The sequence below is a fragment of the Symphalangus syndactylus genome, chromosome 10 (assembly GCF_028878055.3).
Source record: "Symphalangus syndactylus isolate Jambi chromosome 10, NHGRI_mSymSyn1-v2.1_pri, whole genome shotgun sequence".
In the NCBI taxonomy this organism is placed as follows: Eukaryota; Metazoa; Chordata; class Mammalia; order Primates; family Hylobatidae; genus Symphalangus; species Symphalangus syndactylus.
In genome coordinates this window covers 62,544,769-62,559,140 of record NC_072432.2, presented here as the reverse complement: position 1 = coordinate 62,559,140, position 14,372 = coordinate 62,544,769, and the positions used below count along the sequence as shown (strand labels likewise).

Below are 14,372 nucleotides of genomic sequence, written 5' to 3'. Positions count from 1 at the left end.
CAACAATACAAAAAATTAATTTTAAACAAGCAATTGTAAGCTTATGTGAAACTGTTGAGAAAAGTGAAAAGCAAAGGAATACAGGACAGCAACAGAGAATCCAAGAATCATTTTCAATATACCTATGGTTTCAAGATAGGGTAAAATACTTGGAAAGTAGAAGATAAAAAGATAAAAGTAAGCGGAAACACGACAGTCAAGAAACTAATTCTATTGCTTCTGAAAGTAGGTGGATCCAATTTATTCTATCGGATATTAAACAAATGTCTACCAGTGGAGAGTAACTAGGTCATGTTTGTCCATTAAATTCTACTGAATTTAAGTTCAGATGCAACACTTTAGTTTATACCTTTCAAAATCAACATTGAGAAGGAGTCATTCACTGTCTCGATATTCACTCAAAATAAGTAGAAAGTCTTTTTAAAGCAATCTAGGGGGAAAATGTTCAATCCTAATTATGCGTAATAAACAGCGATAATTTTGCAGGATAAGGAAGGAAGTTTTCAGAATCTAAAGACACCGTGCCAACACTTTCTTCAAACCAGGAGTTGCCTGCTGACAAATCAACTGCTTAGCTAACTGAACAGTTAAGTTAGTTACTCTATGAAATTATCAAATAACGTGTTTTCTTCTTTACCTTCTAATTTTTATCCCCATCCATCCCACAAGCATTCTGGTTCACTCTTGATGTTTTTTCACTATTACTAATATTTCGACCCTGAACATCATTCTGAACTATGACAGCTCTTAGCAATTCATTCTAGGTCCTTATTATTCCTACAATTCCTTGACTGGTTTTCAGAATTAGTTTGTAAAGATTAAATCATAACATAAAGGCCCATATGAGTAATCTTAAAAATTTAAGAAAAATGTTACTGCTAAAGAAAGGATAATTCAATCCTAAGAGGTTCAAACTCATCGTACCGTGTATCTCCTAAGACCAGGAATCTTGGATTATCAAAAAGACCACTGGATGCTAACAGGGCCAAAAGTTTACTTAGAAACTTGGTTCACATGCCTAAGGCTATATTAACTGCCAAATATGGAGCTGGAGAAGAATTGCCATCATCTCCCACTCTAGTACACCGGGGCTCTCTTAACGGCAGTTAATGGTTCCTAGATCCAGGTACCTGCAACGCTAACGTTTGAAAGACTAGAACAAGGTACAGAGCCTTGAACCAAAAACCACAGTATCTTAATCCAAGTTAATATTCCACAACAATCATATAGGAAGAAAAGGACAACTTTACTATTCCAGGTAAAAGTGCACGTGCTTTTTTTGTTGTTGTTGTTAGGAAGGAAAAGGCACTCTCCTCCCACTCCCCAAATCCGTTAGAACACCATGTCTTGGGGAAAAAAGCTAATCTATGCAGGAAATTAATAGACGAAAATCTATATTCGCCCCAAAGCGGCATAGAGCCATCTTAAGAAATTGCTTTTAGAGACGCAGGGAAAATTCTATCAGATTCCACTAACAAAATCAACACAATCTAGGGAAGCTTATGTTCCTTTCTGTCCCCCCATCCCAAACAAAGCGGGAACCCATCCCCCAGAAGCCATTCCCGGGTCAATAAGAGATCGTCTGCATAAGCGGGGGGGACGAAGAAGGCGCACGTTACAGTTCCAGTATCCGAACACGTTCGGATTAAACCCACGGTGGCAGGGAGGAGGGGGTTGGTCAAAGACGACGGAACACTAGGTACTGGGTAAGCGAAGCGGCGGCTGCCTTCAAACCCGGATTCTGTTTCCGTGCACAGAAATGGTGCCCGGAGGCCGCTACTTTCGCATCTGCGTCGCTTCTGCCTCCGCCGACACAACCTCTTTTCCCCTCCCCCACGGGTGGGGCGGCGACGGCCTCCCCGCTCCGAAGGAACAGGGAATAAGAGCCGAAAACGATTCGGAAACAGGAACGGTGGGCTACCCACCCTAAAACATCCCTTCCAGAAAGCCTACTCCCACACTTCCTGTATTAAGCTTCCATCAGCGCGCCTTCGGGAGCTGCTGCGTGCCCCCCCCCCACTTCGCCACCTCATCCCCAACAAACCTCAACCCCACCTGTGCTCTCGGAGCCCATAGCCCGCAAGACGCTCGCGGGTCACCTCCCTTCCCAGGCGGCCTCCCACCCCTCACCTAAAGACTGGTCTTCTCTCACGCACACATGGCACCGTAGGGAGCCGGCAAGAACAATGTCTCTGTCGCTACACCTCCGGCTCCCGGGCTCACACACTGGACGATTGCCTCGCGCCGCGGAGCGCGAAGAGAATGTCCCTTTCCGACCACCACACCGACCTCCCCTCCCGGCCCCCTTACACACCTCCAGCCAACAGCGGCGGCGGGTACGTCGCGCGGAGGTCAGAAGAGTCGCTGAGGACCGGGTGCGGCGGGTTCTTCTTGCTCGCCGCCCCCTTCCTCCGACAACTCGGAAGCCTCGGAAGCCGGAGAGCCGCGAGTTCGTCTGCCTCACAACCACCTCTTCCCGGGCTCCAGGCGCTGCGACGTGCGACAAGGACCACGGACGTCCCGCCCCCTTTGCCACCGCCCCCTCTTATTGTTTTACCCCTGCCGACAGGGCCAGGGAACCCCCGAGCACAGCGTCAGCCAATCACGCATCTCCTCCACAGCCGGACCCAACCTTCCCGTGTCCCTCTGCGGAGCACGCGCAGTACGCTGCCGCGCTCGCACACGCTCGCGCCCGGAAAGCCGGGGAACCGGAACCGGCCTAAAGCCAAGATAAGAGTCCGCTGATTTGACGTCACAAGCAGGCTGCCTTTCTCCGGTCCCGAGGCTCCAGCCTTGCCGGCCCTTCTTCCTGATCGCGCAAGCGAGAGCTGGTTCGCAGCAACGCAGTGTCTTTTGTAGGCTGATATTCTGGTCCTTTTTATTAATGGGAAGGAGGGAATTTAGTAATCTCTCTGAACTAGGTGTCTGCAGATTGCTGCTGTAGACGAGCTTAAAATGCACCGATGATTTCCGCTGTTTGCACACTAAACTCACCTACATTGTTTATTTACCCCATCCTAGGTTTTAAGCCCCACTAAGAGGCCCTGCAGTAAAGGAAGAACATGACGTGGGCTTTACAGAGGGGGAAAAGACTATTTCTTTGTGTCCTTGTTACGAATTTAGGCATGGCTAAATATCAATACATACTAAAGCATTTTACATACTAAAGCTAAAAGGCCTGAAATATAAGGATTACAGTCCTGTTCTAGCTCTAAGCCCAGACTTGCCCCCAGGGTGAGACACTGGTGACCTTGTTTCACGGAAAAAGCCAAGCCAAATCTTGTAGTCAAGGAAGCCACTTTGCATCTTTAGGTCTGGCAGTGTTTTCAGAGAATACCGAGATAGCACAGGAATTTTGGAATGAAGGACTGAGAAAATGTTCAAAGAAATGGAAAGGAAAAAATACATAAATGAATGCTTACGAACTAACCATGGTGGACGCAAGCATGTACATCTCATCAGTTTTCTTCACAGTCCTGTAAGGGCAATTTTAAGGTATTTGGCACGTTAAGACAATATGTCAAATACCTTAAATATTGGCAGAGGCAATGCCAACATTAGGGCCTCCAAAGTCTACAATATCTTTACCTTTAGACTGCTTAATGATACCGTTGGTTTTTTTTTTGAGACGGAGTCTCGTTCTGTCGCCCAGGCGGGAGTGCAGTGGCACAATCTCGGCTCACTGCAAGCTCCGCCTCCCGGGTTCAGGCCATTCTCCTGCCTCAGCCTCCCGAGTAGCTGGGACTACAGGCGCCCGCCACCACACCCGGCTAATTTTTTGTATTTTTAGTAGAGACGGGGTTTCACTGTGTTAGCCAGGATGGTCTCGATCTCCTGACCTCGTGATCTGCCTGCCTCTGCCTCCCAAAGTGCTGGGATTACAGGCGTGAGCCACCGCGCCCGGCCAAAGATACTGTTATATGCAAAATATTTGAGCAGACCATCACTTTAATGAAATGAAATCAACCTGATGTTTTTCCTTAAAGCATTAAAATACATTACATGCCGTCTGTCCTTTAATATACTGGGCTTATATACCAGGCATTCTTGTAATTATACAGCCTTCTAAGCCTCACAGTAACCCTATGAGCTAGTTGATATATATATATATAATATATATATATATTTTTTTTTTTTTTTAGACGAAGTCTCTCTCTGTCTGCCAGGCTGGAGTGCAATGGCACCGTCTTGGCTCACTGCAACCTCCGCCTCCCGGGTTCAAGCGATTCTCCTGCCTCAGCCTCCCTAGTAGCTGGGACTACAGGCGCATGCCACCACACCCAGCTAATTTTTATATTTTTAGCAGAGACGAGGTTTCACTATGTTGGCCAGGCTGGTCTCGAACACACCTGACCTCGTGATCCGCCCGCCTTGGCCTCCTAAAGTGTTGGGATTACAGGCGTAAGCCACTGCACCCGGCCAGTAGTTGCTATTTTTATGCCCATTTTACAGATGAGGAAACAGTCTTGGAGAGGTCAAGTAACTTACCGAGGACTACATGGCTACTATTCACTGGAGCTGGGATTCAAACACAGGCAATCTGCCTCCACAGTCCATACCCTTGGGCAAACTATAGAATACTCCCATTGTACTAATTGCCGCAGTTTACTCATCTGCCCTACTGCTGACTAACGTTCAAGTGTTTCCAGTTTGGAGCTCTTATGTGCAATGCTATTATAAATATTCTTCACCGTGTATCCTGCTGCAGAGGTGCAAAACTTTCTTTAGATCAGTGGTTCTTAGACCTTAATGTGCACCGAAATCACCTGTAGGGCTTGTTAAAACAGATAGTTGGGCCCCACTCTCTAAGTTTCTGATTCAACAGAGGCCGGAGAATTTGCACTTCTAACAAGTTCTCAGCTGATGGTGCTACTGCTGCTCTAGGAGCCACACTTTAAAAATCACTGATCTAGGCCAGGCGCGGCAGCTCAGCCTGTAATCCCAGCACTTTGGGAGGCCGAGGGGGTCGGATCACCTGAGGTCAGGAGTTTGAGACCAGCCTGACCAACATGGAGAAACCCCATCTCTACTAAAAATACAAAATTAGCCAGGCGTGGTTGTGCATGCCTGTAATCCCAGCTACTCGGGAGGCTGAGGCAGGAGAATCACTTGAACCCAGGAGGCGGAGGTTGCGGTAAGCGGAGATTGTGCCATTGCACTCCAGCCTGGGTGACAAGAGCGAAAACGCTGTCTCAAAAAAAACAAACACCACTGATCTAGGGCAGAGGTAGGCAAACGGTTTGATAAGGGAAGGATTAGATAGTAAATATTTTTGGTTTTGAGCGCCACGTATGGTTTCTGTTGCACATTTCTCTCTCTCTTGCATCCTTTAAAATTTTAAGAAACGTTTTTAGTTTAGCTCTAGGGCCACACAGAAACAGCCCTCAGGTAACCCTGCTCTTGAGTAGACACCAATAAGTGGAGTTAATGAGAAAAAAGATTCAGCGATCTTCAATGTTAAGTAAATATGTCTAACCTATTCTAACTGGCGATTTTTACCTCATAAACATCTCTCTATACAAATAGCCTCTGCCCAGGTTCAAGCCCCTTCATCTTCTCAGGAAGACTACAGTGGCCTCCTAACTAATCTCCCTGCCTCCCAAACATAGCCTCCATGAAGCAATGCCCACCTCCTATAGACTAGGCAGGGAGACCAGTGTGAACTGTATTCATTCGGTGGCTCAGGCCAAAAACCTCTTTTTCTGACACTAATTTATTGACAGCCAATTGCCAATACATTTTTTTTTTTTTTGAGATGGACTCTCACTCTGTCATCCAGGCTGGAGTGCAATGGCATGATCTGGGCTGACTGCAACCTCCACCTCCCAGGTTCAAGCCATTCTCCTGCCTTGGCCTCCCAAGTGGCTAGGACTACAGGCATGTGCCACCATGCCCATCTAATTTTTCTATTTTTAGTAGAGACGAGGTTTCACCATGTTGGCCAGGTTGGTCTCGAACTCCTGACCTCAAGTGATCCACCCACCTCGCCAAATTGTCAATACATTTCTGTTCCCTCTACCTTCAACATTTATTCTGGATTAAATACTTCGCATCACTGTTACTGCTGCTATAGTAGTCCAGGCCACCATTGCCTTTTGCAATAGCTTTCTACTTGGCCTCAATGCTTCCACTCTTATTCCACCACAGTCTTTTCCCCTCACAGCAGCCAGATCTCTCATAGTTATAATTGAGATGATCCCAAAACCTTGAAAAGGCAACACAAAATCTCAGGTCCTTACCATGGCCTACAAGGCCTACCTGATCTAGTCCTTACCTATTACTTCCATTTCTTTTCTTACCACTGGTTTTCTCACACCACCCCAGCCAGCTCTTCCTTTGACATTCTCATCACATTACCACCTCAAGGCCTTTAATGTGAACCTTTATCAAAACACTGTGAAAAATCAAAGTAAATGAATCAGACCCAATCACCATTAGCAGATGAATTTTTAAAAGTAAAATTACTAGAATTATATTATCTGATTCCTGATTTTTATTATAAACTTCAGCATAAAATACTTAGATAAGTATTTGAATAAGATAAGACATTTGAATTTATAAAGCTTTTCCTCTACACCCTTTCATTTGACCATTCTCAACTTTACTGAATACTAAAAGATCAACCAAGTCCATTATCACCACTTTTGCTGATGAAGTAGGTGTATAAGAGATGACTACATGCATCTGGGCGCGGTGGTTCACGCCTGTAACCCCAGCACTTTGGGAGGCCCAGGCGGGTGGATCACGAGGTCAGGAGTTCGAGACCAGCCTGGCCAACATAGTGAAACCCCGTCTCTACTAAAAATACAAAAATTAGCCAGGCATGGTGTGCGCACCTGTAGTCCCAGCTATTGGGGAGGCTGAGGCAGGAGAATCGTTTGAACCCAGGAGGCGGAGGTTGTGGTAAGCCGAGATCGTGCCACTTCACTCCAGCCTGGGCAACGGAGCGAGACTCTGTCTCAAAAAATAAAAAATAAAATAAGAGATGACTACATGCATGTTTAGGGGTCACACACCCCACATAAATAAGGTTTATGAAGACCAAGCATTGGAAGGGAGTAAAATCCAAGTCCTTAAGGGAAACGCATTTTTCCTGGAAAGTATTTACTCACCATGTTTTTAAACTTTTAAGGCTTGCATAACAAATGTCTTGGCCCCACTACTAATTCAGTTAGGAAGGATGATGCTATGGTTTGAATGTATGTGCCCCTCCAAAATTCATGTTGAAACTTAAACTCCAATGCAAAAGTATTAAAAGATGGGTGGGACCTTCAGGTGGCAACTAGGTCATGAGGGCCTCACCTTCATGAATGGAATTCGTGCCCTCATAAAAGGGGATTGAGGGAGTTCATTAGTCTCTTTTGTGCTTTTGCCCCTTTCACCATGTGAGAACACAGCAAGAAGGCACCATCTTTGAAGCAGAGCAAGCCCTCACTAGGGTTGGCACTTTGATCTTGAACTTCCCAGCCTTTAGAACTATAAGCAATAAGTTTCTGTTGTTTATAAGTTACCCAGTCGAAGGGTGGTTTTGTTGTTGTTGTTGTTTGAGACAGGTTCTTGCTTTGTCTGTCACCTGGCTGGAGTGCAATGGTGCGATCATAGCTCATTGCAGCCTCGACTTCTCAGCCTCCTGAGTAGCTGGGACCACAGGTGTGCACTACCGTGCCTAGCTTGTGTGTGTGTGTGTGTGTGTCTGTCTGTGTAAACAGGGTCTCATTATGTTGCCCAATCTGGTCTTGATTGCCTGGCCTCAGGCCATCCTCTTGCCTCAGGCTCCCAAAGTGTTGAGATTACGGGCATGAGCCACCACACCTGACCTAAAGGTATTTTGTTATAGCAGCCCAAATAGACTGAAACAAATGATAATGCTGTCAACAGCATAGTATTTAAAGAGTCTGGCTGGGCACAATGGGGTATGCCTCTTGTCCCCACTACTTGGGAAGCTGAAGCAGCAGGATCACTTGAACCCAGGAGTTTGAGTTCAGCCTGGGCAATATAGCAAGACCCCATTTCCAAAAAAAATAAAAGAGTCTAGGCTCCAGAACCACAGTGCCTGGATTTGAATCCCAGCTTTATCTCATAACTTACTAGGTATATCTCTATAGGCAGGACATTTCACTTTTATGTGCCTCAGTGTTTCTCATCTGTAAAATGGGGACAATAATAATATCTACCTTATTAGGGTACAGTAAGGTTTAGACAATACATGTAAAACATTTTAACAGTGCCTGGCACATGGTAAGTGCTCAATAAACATCAGCACTTAATGTTTGGTTCTTGAAAAAGTATATGCACCAATTGCTTTCAACTGATTCCTTTTTCGCAGACTGCCCACTGCTTTGTTCTGAAGTAACAACTTACATTTGTATAGCATTTTACAGTTTTCAAAACACTTTCAAACACATTATCTCATTTCAATTTCACAAGCAATTCACAAAGTAGGCAAGCTGCACAAGGCTAAAAATGGCCAATTTAGAAAGAGAGCCCAGAGTCCCTCTGACTCATGCCACTACACCATGTCCTACTGTAAATGATGAACTTTTATAGACTTTGAACAAGACTTACTGATTGAAAATATGTTACTTGAGAATCCCAGGGCTCCCTCTTGGTGCAACTGGATCCTTTACAAAGCTTTTTAATGCACAGAGAAACCTACTCTCATGAGTAGGATGAATCCATTCAGAATCAAATGTTAATTTCTCCCTGCAATCTTTCCAGCCATTATCTCTTTGTGAGGCTGGGACAGGTTAGGGTATAAAGGAGTGTTTTCCTCTCCAATCATTGTGTGTAAAATATGTCTCACATCCAGAAAAGTGCATGAAATGGCCTGCCAATCTGTGTGATTAAGTACAAAATGTCACAATATGAATGACTGCTATAGGTGGTAGATTTTAGGTATGTAACTTGTTTTGATCATATCTATGAAAGTCTGTAAGTAGGTGAGATTCTACATGCTACCTGAGTTTGAGAGAACAAAGGTTGCAAGTTATAAGAAGGTCACTTCAGAATTTAGAGGCAACAATCTCATAAAAAAATCAGCAAAGAATCAGATTATCGATTGTGAAAATAACCCACCCTGAATTTGTGAATTCTAATGGATTCCATTTAACACTCATGAAGCCATGATGCCAGCTAAAAGCACCTCAGGCTGAGTGAATGAGGTGCTTTTAAGAGATAAAATAATCCTGGAAAGCAGAACAACTAAAGATAACATAAATGAATGAGGAGGCATTTGCCCTGAATCCAGAAAATGACTTTGAAAAGGGGAAATACTTCACCAGTGTTTATCTCACACTGTCCAAGATAGACTATATTTGTCAGGCAGGAATATTCTAGCCCTCAGTGGGCTGCAGGGTGTGTTTAATTCTTCAAGCCTTACAGTCTGGATATGAGACGCCACAAGGTTATCCAATTCTCTCCTCACCAAACACTGACACAGAGAAGGGGGCCTGATCAGCAGACATTCTGTGTCTTTGGATGGCATATCCCTTTGTGAAATGGAATTCCTGTGGTTTGTTCATCAGTCTCTTATAGATTAAGTTAATATAAAAGAGTGTGTCAGAGACAGATTTCCTTCTGAGGGGGGATAGGAAGTTGTACTGAAAGAAGTCAGGGCTGAGGAGCAAATCCTCCACTTAAACATAGAAGCATGAAACACATGGGATCAAATCGCATTTTCTTCACTAACTACTTCTGTGACACTAGTCAGGTTAGTTCATTCCTCTGACCTTGACTTTCCTCAGTGGATAAACAGCCTACTTAGGATTGTTCTGAAGATTCTTTATGGCATTTAGCATACTTTCTGGCAAAGTGTGTATATGTGCATGATTCCTGTTATAAAACCGAGGCAAACCTTCAACATCAGGGGACCCCAACACGGTGCCACACAACTTCATAGACAGCTAGCCAGGTTTCCCGTCCATCCTTCCATTCCCCACTCTCCTCTTGGGACAAGTACTTGGTTGTTTGGCAGTGTAAAGAAATTGTGGCCTAGCCAGGCGCAGTGGCTCACACCTGTAATCCCAGCACTTTGGGAGGCTGATGCGGGCAGATCACGAGGTCAAGAAATCAAGACCATCCTGGCCAACATGGTGAAACCCCATCTCTACTAAAAATACAAAAATTAGCTGGGCGTGGTGGCGTGTGCCTGTAGTCCCAGCTACTCGGGAGGCCGAGGCAGGAGAATAGCTTGAACCCGGGAGGCAGAGGTCGCAGTAAGCTGAGATCATGCCACTGCATTCCACCCTGGGGACAGAGCAAGACCCCATCTCAAAAAATAAATAAATAAAAATAAAAAAAGAAAAAAAAGAAAAAGAAACCATGGCCTAAGTCTTTCTTTTAAATATAGTCAAATTCAGCCAGGCGTGGTGGCTCACGCCTGTAACCCAGCACTTTGGGAAGCCAAGGTGGGTGGATCACCTGAGGTCAGGAGTTCGAGACCAGCCTGGCCAACATGGTGAAACCCCGTCTCTATTAAAAATACAAAAATTAGCTGGGTGTGGTGGCATGCACCTGTAGTCCCAGCTACTCAGGAGGCTGAGGCAGGAGAATCGCTTGAACCTAGGAGGCGGAGATTGCAGTGAGCCGAGATTGTGCCACCGCACTCCAGCCTGGGCGAAAGAGCGAGACTCCGTCTCAAAAATAAATAAATACATATAGTCAAATTCAGAAGGAGGAGGAAAAGGATATATAGTAGTCCCCCTCATCTGCAGAGGGTACATTCCAGGACCCTCAGTGGATGCCTGAAACACCAGACAATACCAAACCCTATATATACTATGTTTTTTCCTACACATACATACCTAAGATAAAGTTTATACATTAGGCACAGTAAGCGATTAACAATTACTAATGATAAAATAGAAAAATTATAACAGGCCAGGCGTGGTGGCTCACCCCTGTAATCCCAGCACTTTGGGAGGCTGAGGCACGTGGATCACCTGAGGTCAGGAGTTCGAGACCAGCCTGGCCAACATGGCGAAACTCCGTCTCTACTAAAAATACAAAACTTAGCCAGGCGTGGTGGTGTGTGCCTGTAGTCCCAGCTACTCGAGAGGCTGAGGCAGGAGAATGGCTTGAACCCAGGAGGCGGAGGTTGCAGTGAGCCGAGATCGCGCCACTGCACTCCAGTCTGGGCGACAGAGCAAGACTCTATCTCGAAAAAAAAAAAGAAAAATTGTAACAATATGCCAGCATTACTACTCTTTTACTTTGGGGCCATTATTAAGTAAAATAAGGGTTACCTGAACACAAACACAGTGAAACTGGGATAGTTGATCTGATAACTGAGAAGGCTGTGACATGACCAACCAGAGGGCAGAGCAGATAGCATGGATACACTGGACAAGAATGATTAACATCTTGGGTGGGATGACAGAGGAAGGTGCAATATTTCATCATACTACTCAGAATGGTGTGCACTTTCAAACTTATAAACTGTTGGCCGGGTGCGGTGGCTCATGCCTGTAATCCCAGCACTTTGGAAGGCCGAGGCGGGTGGATCACGAGGTCAAGAGCTCGAGACCATCCTAGCCAACAGGGTGAAACCCCATCTCTACTAAAAATACAAAAATTAGCTGGGTGTGGTGGCACACGCCTGTAGTCCCAGCTACTCGGGAGGGCTGAGGCAGGAAAATCCCTTGAACCAGGGAGGCAGAGGTTGCAGTGAACCAAGATTGTGCCACTGCACTCCGGCCTGGTGACTGAGCGAGACTCCATCTCAAAAAAAAAAAAATTATAAACTTTATTTCTGGAGTTTTCCATGTAATATTTTTGGATAGCAGTTGAACATGGGTAACTCGAAGCGGGAGGAATAGTGTAGTACCTTTGAAAGCAAATGTATTTTATTAATGTCTTTCAGCTCCCAGGTTATAAAACTATTCAGGGTAGTAAAAAATCAACTGTATGGAAAATACAGGGCTTTCATCAGCAGACAGAAAACTTGGTAGTTGTGAAACTTCTCATTGGAAAAAGATCTCCATAAAGAAATCATGCAGCTGGGCTGGGCACGGTTGCTCATGCCTGTAATCCCAGCACTTTGGGAGGCCAAGGGGGGCAGATCACGAGGTCAGGAGATCGAGACCATCCTGGCCAACACGGTGAAACCCCGTGTCTACTAAAAATACAAAAATTAGCTGGGCATGGTGGGTGACGTGTGCCTGTAATCCCAGCTACTTGGAAGGTTGAAGCAGGAGAATTGCTTGAACCCGGGAAGCAGAGGTTGCAGTGAGCTGAGATTGCGCCACTGCACTCCAGCCTGGTGACAGAGCGAGACTCTGAGAAAGAGGAAAGAAAGAAAGAGAAAGAAAAAGAAAGAAAGAAAGAGAAAGAAAAAGAAAGAAAGAAAGAAAGAGAAATAAAAGAAAAAGAAAGAAAGAAAGAAAGAAAGAAAGAAAGAAAGAAAGAAAGAAAGAAAGAAAGAAAGAAAGGAAGGAAAGAAAAGGGAAAGAAAGGAAAGAAAGAAATCATGCAGCTGATAGACACAGTGAAAGCACTGTGACTTTCTTCTACCTTGGCCAGTTTGGAGCGGAAAACAGCCAGTCCCTCATGCAGGGTCCGCATCAGCCCTCATTTTCCACCCACACGTTTCTAGGTGTAACCACTTCCTTGTAGAGTCTAGACTAGCAAAACTGGGGGATCTGGCTCCATGGCAGCAAAATACTTCTCTCTGCTTTACCTCAGCAGGAAGCATACATGAGATTATAACTAGGGCAGGAATGGTCCTCAGAATAAAGATGTAGGCCGAGCATGGTAGCTCATACCTGTAATCCCAGCACTTTGGGAGGCCGAGGTGGGCAGATCACCTGAGGTCAGGAATTCGAGACCAGCCTGGGCAACATGGCGAAACCCTGTCTCTACTAAAAATACAAAAATTAGCTGGGCGTGGTGGTGTGTGCCTGTAATCCCAGCTACTCGGGAGGCTGAGGCAGGAGAATTACTTGAACCTGGGAGGTGGAGGTTGCAGTGAGCAGAGATTGTGCCATTGCACTCCAGCCTGGACAACGAGCGAAACTCCGTCTCAATTAAAAAAAAAAAAAAAAGAATAAAGATGTAACCTGCACTTCTGGTTAGATCATGAGCCTGGCTTTTTAAACATCTATATCCTCCTGCTGGACTGCCGCTCTGACCTATATGCGTCTGTTGACTCACTACCCAGGTGAGTCCTGGCTGTGGAAGTAAATTACCTGGCTGCTAGTGTCTGGCTCAGAACTGACAGGAGCTCCCAGTTATCTCCCTTTTTCTAGCTGTGTATCAGTGATCCCTGCTGGGCCTGACCCCTAACTCCATCGCCATGCCGTAAAATACCCATGTTTACGGTGGTGACATGAAAAGGGAAAGAGAACCAAAAGTTATTGACCAAAGGCCTTTTGTGCACAAGAAAGCAGTCCTAGATAAAATGTGTTTGTAAGGGCAATGTTGGAAGCAGAGGATTTTTTTTTTCTCTAAGCCACAAAGAGCTATGGAGAATCCAAGAGACTTTCAATGAGTAATTCAAGGAGTAATAAGAAGGTTGGGAGTGGGTGCCAGAAGGAAGCTTTGTTATAAGCAGAACTGGAAAAAGATATTAAAAATAATAAATAGGCCGGGCGCGGTGGCTCATGCCTGTAATCCCAGCACTTTGGGAGGCCGAGGCGGGCGGATCACGAGGTCAAGAGTTTGAGACCAGTCTGGCCAATATGGTGAAACCCCATCTCTACTAAAAATACAAAAAAATTAGCCGGGCATGGTGGCACGTGCCTGTAATCCCAGCTACTCAGGAGGCTGAGGCAGAAGAATCACTTGAACCCGGGAGGCAGAGGTTGCAGTGAGCCAAGATCATGCCACCGCATTCCGGCCTGGGCGACAGACTGAGACTCCATTAAAAAATAAATAAATAAAAATAATAAAAATAAAAATCAGAAATAAAAAATAAAAAATATAACAAGTTTCTGGATTTATTTAAGTAAATGTATTTATTTAAATGTTGCTCTAAACTAGAAGTTTTTTGTTTTTGTTTTTGACAGAGTCTGGCTATGTTGCCCAGGCTGGAGTGCAGTGGCTATTCAATCACAGGCATAATCATGGCAAAGCAAACTGCAGCCTCAAACTCCTCGGTTCAGGTGATCCTCCCACCTCAGCCTCCCTAGGAACACGCCACTGTGCCCAGCTAAACCAGTTTTTAATCTGAAGCCTAAGCATATTTTGGAGGGGTGGATATAGGGAATGTTTTGAAACCATGAACATTCTGTATACATGTATGTCTCTTTTTTTTTTTTTTGCTGAAAAGTTCCATATTTCATTGTCTTCTAAAATGAGTCTATGTCCTAAAAGGTTAAAAACCAATTATCTAAACCATGCTCTTTTTCGATATATTTCCTGGTAATAAGTTATTA

At 45.0% G+C, this 14,372-nt stretch overlaps 1 protein-coding gene across 10 annotated transcripts in view; it reads right to left on the bottom strand.

Moving 5' to 3' along the window:
• G3BP2 (G3BP stress granule assembly factor 2) overlaps positions 1-14,372 on the bottom strand; it is a 91,026-nt gene that overhangs the window by 29,410 nt on the left and 47,244 nt on the right. The window contains exon 1 of one of the 10 annotated variants that reach the window (XM_055297318.2): positions 2,315-2,765. The exons of 4 other annotated variants lie outside the window; for them this stretch is intronic. The gene's annotated coding sequence lies outside the window, so the exon portion shown is untranslated. Of the gene's footprint in view, positions 1-2,130; positions 2,766-14,372 lie in introns of those variants that run through there. 5 more of the 10 variants (XM_055297316.2, XM_063610367.1, XM_063610364.1 and 2 more) reach the window with 5 other exon arrangements.